Source organism: Gavialis gangeticus, unplaced genomic scaffold (genome assembly GCF_001723915.1).
Source record: "Gavialis gangeticus isolate Ggan-Ray unplaced genomic scaffold, GavGan_comp1, whole genome shotgun sequence".
NCBI lineage: Eukaryota > Metazoa > Chordata > Crocodylia > Gavialidae > Gavialis > Gavialis gangeticus.
In genome coordinates this window covers 143,967,737-143,974,194 of record NW_017729024.1, presented here as the reverse complement: position 1 = coordinate 143,974,194, position 6,458 = coordinate 143,967,737, and the positions used below count along the sequence as shown (strand labels likewise).

Genomic DNA, 6,458 nt, shown 5'->3' with positions numbered 1-6,458 from the left:
GGGACATTAAGGCCATTTAAAAAAAAAAAAAAAAAAAAGCCATCCTTTCTTCTGCAATTTTGTTTGGTTACCCATTCCTGGCAACTTCTATTTCATAGCCATGCAGAATGTTTTCAGTTTGAGCTAAAAACCTTAAAATGGGTAAAGTAATAGTCACTCAAGTGCAGAAATGACTGATAGAAGTAGTACTGGAGGCACTGTCAGGATGCTCAAGACTCCATTTCATTTTATGAATCTGAATGACATGTACATTTTACTATTATGAACACTAATGAAACAATTTTACTTTTTTTTTTTGCCTAGTTGGTTGTGCTTTTTCAGCCTTTATATATAACATAGCAAATTGGTGCACATTCTAGTAGTTATATTTAGTTTTGCTTTGATCTAAATAATATAATACTAGCCCCCTCCCCACAGCATGTTCACAAAGCTTCTAGTTTCTTTTTAATTGGAGAAATGTTGTGGTATGTGAAGATGTGCACACCATCTGCACTCACTTTTTCAAAATCCTAGATCTGATCATGTCTGCAGATGCCAAAACTGTTTGCAGTTTCCAGGAGTTCATGAGAGGCTATGGGGATCTGTTAAGAAATATGTAGCTTTTCATGAACATTGTTTTCAGCTGACTTGTTATACAATTCTCACCAAATATGGAGAGTTGTTCTTGCTATACTTGAGTTATCTGGTCAAAAAATGTTTACCAAAATACCATAGCCTTTTAGTTTTCAGAAGGTTGGCAGTCATGAACTTTCTGAGAATTGGAGGAAGAGGTACTGCTAAACTAGTTCATCTGCCATTCTTCCTAAGAGAATCCACCAAGGTACATCACACTGTCTTGATGGTTATGGTTTTGGCACTCAAAATAGGGGATGAGGGAAATGCAGTCTCAAGGTAGAAAAGAATCTCTCAATGCTCCTTGTAACTGTTTCAATTCCACCTGCAGTACCAAAAACAGGTATCCTAATTTCATTGAAACAACCTTAATAGCAAGTGTCCTCAGCAGTTTTCAGGCAGAATAACTTCTCAGGAACATGTAACATGGACTAGATGTGCTGATCTGTTATCTGACACAAGAGCATGAGTTCATCAGTAGCTGAACTAGGGGGAGTAAAGGGGCACCCACTCCAGGCACTGGAATCAGTCTGCATCCTGGTAGCATACCCATGCCAGGCACCCTGGCTACTACTATTTTAAGAGAAACAAGCTGGGCAGGTAGAATAGTGGCCACTGTAGCAGCTCAGCCTGGACCGCATAGAAGCTCCTGGTGTGTGTAAGGCTGCTGCCAGTCCTACCTTTCCCCACCCTCCTACAGGGTCTGCCCTGGGTGCCAGTTCTGCTTATTACACAATTGGGTCATAACAACATTTAGGCTACAGAGCTTTGGGGGCTGGACTTGAGGCTCACATTTTCTCTTCTGTGCTCCCTGTTGCAGGCCATGGACCCAAGAAGGCAGGCTGTGTGGAAGAAGTAAACAGATGCCTCCAACAGTGGTGCTGCCATGAGGACTTCAGTTTCTTTGAACACAGCATGCAATTCAGGGAGAGAGGACTCCTGGGAGGAGATGGTATCCGCCTCACGTGGAGAGGTAAGTCCCTGTTCTCAGCCAGGATGGCTGATCTACTATAGAGGGCTTTAAACTGACTTTGCTGGGGGATGGGAAAACTTCAAGTAGAGCATGTCTGGGGACTGGCATACAGGAAAACTCTCATGTGGAGGACACCAAGATGACAGTTTTTGAACATGCTAACAGAATGGTTCTCCCATAACATCTCAGGAAACTGAGGGTGTCAGTCAGGGGCCTCAGCTGCCTGTACACCAGTGCCAGGAGGATGGGGAACAAGCAGAAAGAGCTAGCCCTTCTGCTCTGTAGTGGACAATATGACCTGGTAGGGATCATGGAGACCTAGTGGGACTCGTTGCATGATTGGAGCATAGCCGTAGAAGGCTACCCCCTGCACAGAAAGGACCAAGCAGAGAGAAAAGGTGGAGGGTTAGCTCTCTGTGAGACCAGTACACCTCTATGGAGGCCAACATTGGCTCCAAAGATAAGCAGCTTGAAACCCTCTGAGTCAAGCTTGGGGGTGTGGGGGAGACAGCAAGGTGAGAAAGACTTAACTGTGGGCATTTACTACAGGCCACAAAACCAAGGGGAGGAGCTGGATCTGGAGTTCTCTCAAGAACTGAGAGAGGCTGCATGTGCAAGGGACTTGGTTGTCATGGGTGACTTTAATTACATGGACAGATTGGGAGGAACACTTGGCTAGGTCAGATTGGTCACATAGCTTCTTAACTGTAAATCAAGGAGCTCTTTCTGACCCAGGAAGTGCAAGGGCCAACCAGAGGTACCACTCTCCTAGACTTGGTTTTGGCCAAAGGAGATGATCTGGTGTGTGGCTTGAACTTTGAGGGTAGCCTGGGGGACAGCGACCATGAGCTCATCAGGTTCACTGTCCACTGCAAGGCTGACAAGTCAACTAGCAGGATCAAAGTCCTGGACTGCAAAAAATGCCAACTTCAACAAGCTCAGGGCATTAGTAGGGGAGGTGACATGGGACCAGGGATAGAAGGTAAGTGGGGGGGGGGGTACATGATGAGTGGTCGTTCCTCAAGGACATGATCCTCAAAAAGCACAAAAGAGAAAACAGTTCCCATGAAGAGGAAAGGTAGCAGAAGGGCTAGCAAGCCTTCCTGGCTCAATAGGGACATCACGGTCCCATTGAAAGAGAAGAGAGGCATATGCACAGTGGAAGCTAGGGACTGTCCTCAAGGAGGACTATACAGCCATGGTCTACACTTGTAGGGAAATGATTAAGAAAACTAAAATGGCAACTTTGAGTTTAAGTTAGCTAAGGGAGCCAAGGACAATAAGAAGTTTTTCTTTAGGTACATAGGGAGCAGAAGGAACACAGATGGAAGCATGGGGTCCCTGCTTAACACCTCAGGACAGCTGGTAATGGACAAAATCAGAAAAAAAAAAGTGAACTCCTGAATGCCCATTTTGTTTTGGTATTTCACCAGACCAAGGGGAAAGACAAGCAAGATAAGAATCACAGGGGGCATGATAGCTTTCTTACTGTGGATGCTGAGCTGGTGCAAAATCAACTAGAAAAGCTAGATAGTGAGTCATCAGGACTGGATGGACTTCATCCAGGAGTGCTGATGGAGCTGGCTGAGGTCATTGCAGAATCCCTGGCAAGACTTTCAGAAATCATGGCAGACAGGGGAGATCCCCGAGGATTGGAAGAGGGCCAACATTGTGCCCATCATCAAGGAGTAGAAGAGGAAAGACCCAGGCAACTATAGGCCAGTCAACCTAACCTTCATCCCAGGTAAAATCCTGGAAAAACTCCTTAGAAGATCTATGTGCAATACACTTGTTGAGGGTAAGATTCTTAATGACAGCCAGCATGGCTTCACCATGGGCAGGTTTTGTCTTACTAATCTCATCTCCTACAAACAGGTCTGTCACCGCCTGGACACAGGAAAGAAAGTTGACATTATATTCCTAGAATTCCAGAAGGGTTTTGATCTAGTATCCCATGATATCCTTGTGGAAAAAACTGGAAGATTGTAGGCTTAAATGCTCAACAGTACAGCGGGTGGAAAACTGGCTGCATGTTAGGACCCAGAGAGTTCTCATGAATTGATGCATCATCCTGATAAGAAGCGGCCAGTGGTGTTCCTCAGGGGTCTGTGCTTGGACCAGTGGTTTTCGACATCTTTAATCAATGATTTGGATGCGAGGGTGAAAAGCTTGCTGGTCAAGTTGCAGACAACACCAAGTTATTGGGGACTGTAGTCAAGCCAGAAGATAGGTTGCAGATACAGGTGGACCTGGACAGGCTGGAGAGTTGGGTGAACTAGAACCAGATGAAATTCAACACTCAAAGTGAAAGGTGCTCCATCTGGGGGCAAATCCCCAACATACTTACAGGCTCGGTAGGAACAATTTGACTTGCACCACAGCCAAAAGGGACCTAGGGGTAGTGATCAACCATCACATGAACATGAGCTGGCAGTGCAATGCAGTGGCCAGCAGTGTAAACACTATACTGGCATGCATCAACCAATGCATCTCATGCAAAACAAAAGAAGCGATACTCACTGTATTCGACACTGGTGAGACCACATCTGGAGTACTGCATCCAGTTCTGGGCAGCCCACTTCAACAAGGATGTAGAAAAAAAAAACACTTAGAGGGGCCAGAGAAGAGCCACCCGTATGATCAGGGACTTGCAAGACAAACCACACAAGGAGAGGCTGAGGGACTTGGGCCTCTTCAGCCTACAGAAGAGAAGGCTGAGGGGACTTGGTAGCAGTTTACTGCTACATCAGGGGAGTACATCAAGAACTCAGTGAACAGCTGTTCATCAGGGCACCTCTGGGGAAGACCAGGAGCAATGGATACAAACTCCTGGAAGGCCACTTCAGGCTCAATTCCAAGAAAAACTTCCTAGTCAGGGTGTCCAGCCTATGAAATAAACTTCCTCCAGTGGTGCAGTCACCTACCCTGGAAATCTTCAAGACTGGGCGAGAGAGAGAGAGAGATGGGCCATATTCTATTCAGATTTGGCCGGAATCAGGGGACAGTGATCCCCGATCAGGGGACAGTGATCCCCGATCAGGGGACAGTGATCCCCGATCAGGGGACAGTGATCCCCGATTACTTGATTCGGATAACAGTCCCAATTGGATTCTGCCAAATTTGAATCTGAAGATTCATCACTGATTCTCCAAATCAGAACTTCAGCCACAGACACAGCTTTAAATGTTTTTTTCTATATACCTCGAGGTACCAGGCACGGCTTGCGAACACTGCGATGGTAGGATGGATGGAGCGTCCCACAGGAATGTGGGGGGCAGGCACCCACATGTTTCACAGCAGATCCAGAGGTGGACCAGAAGTACTTCTAGGTCCACTGCAGAGTGTATGAGGGACCTCCCTCACTCCCCCCTCCCCCCCAGCTCAGCAGTTGGCTGTGGGGGGACCCCAGGTGCCCCCCCAACCCAAGATACACCAGTCAGAGCCGGGTGAGAGGGGGAGCAGCCACCACCGAGCACACTGGGGATACACACACAGCCCCCACCCCCCAATGGGACATTCCATCCACCCCACCATCTCAGCATTCACAAGCCACCTGGTACCTTGAGGTACATATAAAAACCCCACAAATAAATGCACACAAACAAACATTTAGAGCTGTGTATGTCTGAATCATCAAAATCGCTCCAAATTGATTTGGAGAGATTATAGGGTCTCCCAATTAGATTTGGATTCAGAGATTCAGCCACTGAAGGTTCACACAGCCCTACTGGACAGTCACCTCACTGGGGTCACTTGACCCCAGTTGTTTTGTCCTGCCTAGTGCAGGGGGACTGGACCTGATGATCTACAAGCTCCCTTCCAGCCCCTAAGAATCTATGAAACACAAGGGTTCAAGTAAAGCATGCGTTTAAGCACTTTTGTCAAGTACACCTTGGGTGTTTATACATGAGATTAGGGTGGGGGTGCAAAATGTCATCAGCTGTTTCATTTCAGTGCTGTTTAGATTTGTTTTGAGCATGAAATAGTGAAATCAAAGTGAAATGAAAGGCTTCAATCACTTCATAGCTGGGCTTGTTTGCAGCTAAAGAGAAACCAAGGAGAGGGAAGGGGACAAAGAACTGCTCTGATATTGATGTGTAGCTGGCCAGTGACTGTCATTTCCCTGAAGTCCCTTCCAATTCCAGCGCTCTGGGGGAGGGGTGGAAAAACAGCATAAAAAGCACTGCTTGAACTGAGCTCTCTCTGTGCCTTCACATTACAAGTGACAAGTTTTGCTCTGAACAGTTTGAGGTGCAGTTTCCCAGAAACCCCTGCACCTACCTCCTGGAAACTTGACAGGCTTTGTGGCAAGTTCCATCTGAATCAGGCACAAAATGATGAAGTTATAGGCAGTTTCATGCTTCCCCATTATAGCCTATGGGCAAAGCGTCAAAACAGTGCAACTGTTTCGACAAAACAAAATGTAACAGTGCTTTCAAAAGCAAGTGAAACTCAAAGTGAAACACTGCCCCATCAAAACAGCAAAATGGAAGTCGAAATGAAACAGTGCTGTTTCACACAGCCCTAGTGCTTTAGTTAGTGCAGCTCAGAGAGCTCTGCTAGTTGAAAGTGCCTGGAGCATCACATGCATCAGTGTCCCTGTGCTGAAAAATGGTGCTGGGTCACTTTGAACTAAAGCTTAAGTGAGCTTTAGTTTAAAGCACCTTGCCACCATTTTTCAGCCAGAGACACTGATGCATGTAATGCTGGAGGTCGCTGGAGTACATTAGTTTCCATGCTCATCACAGCAGGCCACACAAGTGCAGCCACACACATATAGGAGACCTTTCTGAATAAGAATATTCTCCTGAACTGGTGCTCTAATGAGGTTCCCCCCCCCCATTTTCCAAGGATGCTGAGTACTTTGTTCTTT

The 6,458-nt window shown here is 46.5% G+C and overlaps 1 long non-coding RNA gene across 1 annotated transcript in view; it reads right to left on the bottom strand.

Annotated features, from left to right (window-relative positions):
• The window catches only part of LOC109297802, a 15,456-nt gene that overhangs the window by 1,906 nt on the left and 7,092 nt on the right, over positions 1-6,458 (bottom strand). The window contains exon 2 of the long non-coding RNA XR_002097419.1: positions 498-581. This is a non-coding gene — a long non-coding RNA (uncharacterized LOC109297802). The remainder of the gene's footprint in view (positions 1-497; positions 582-6,458) is intronic.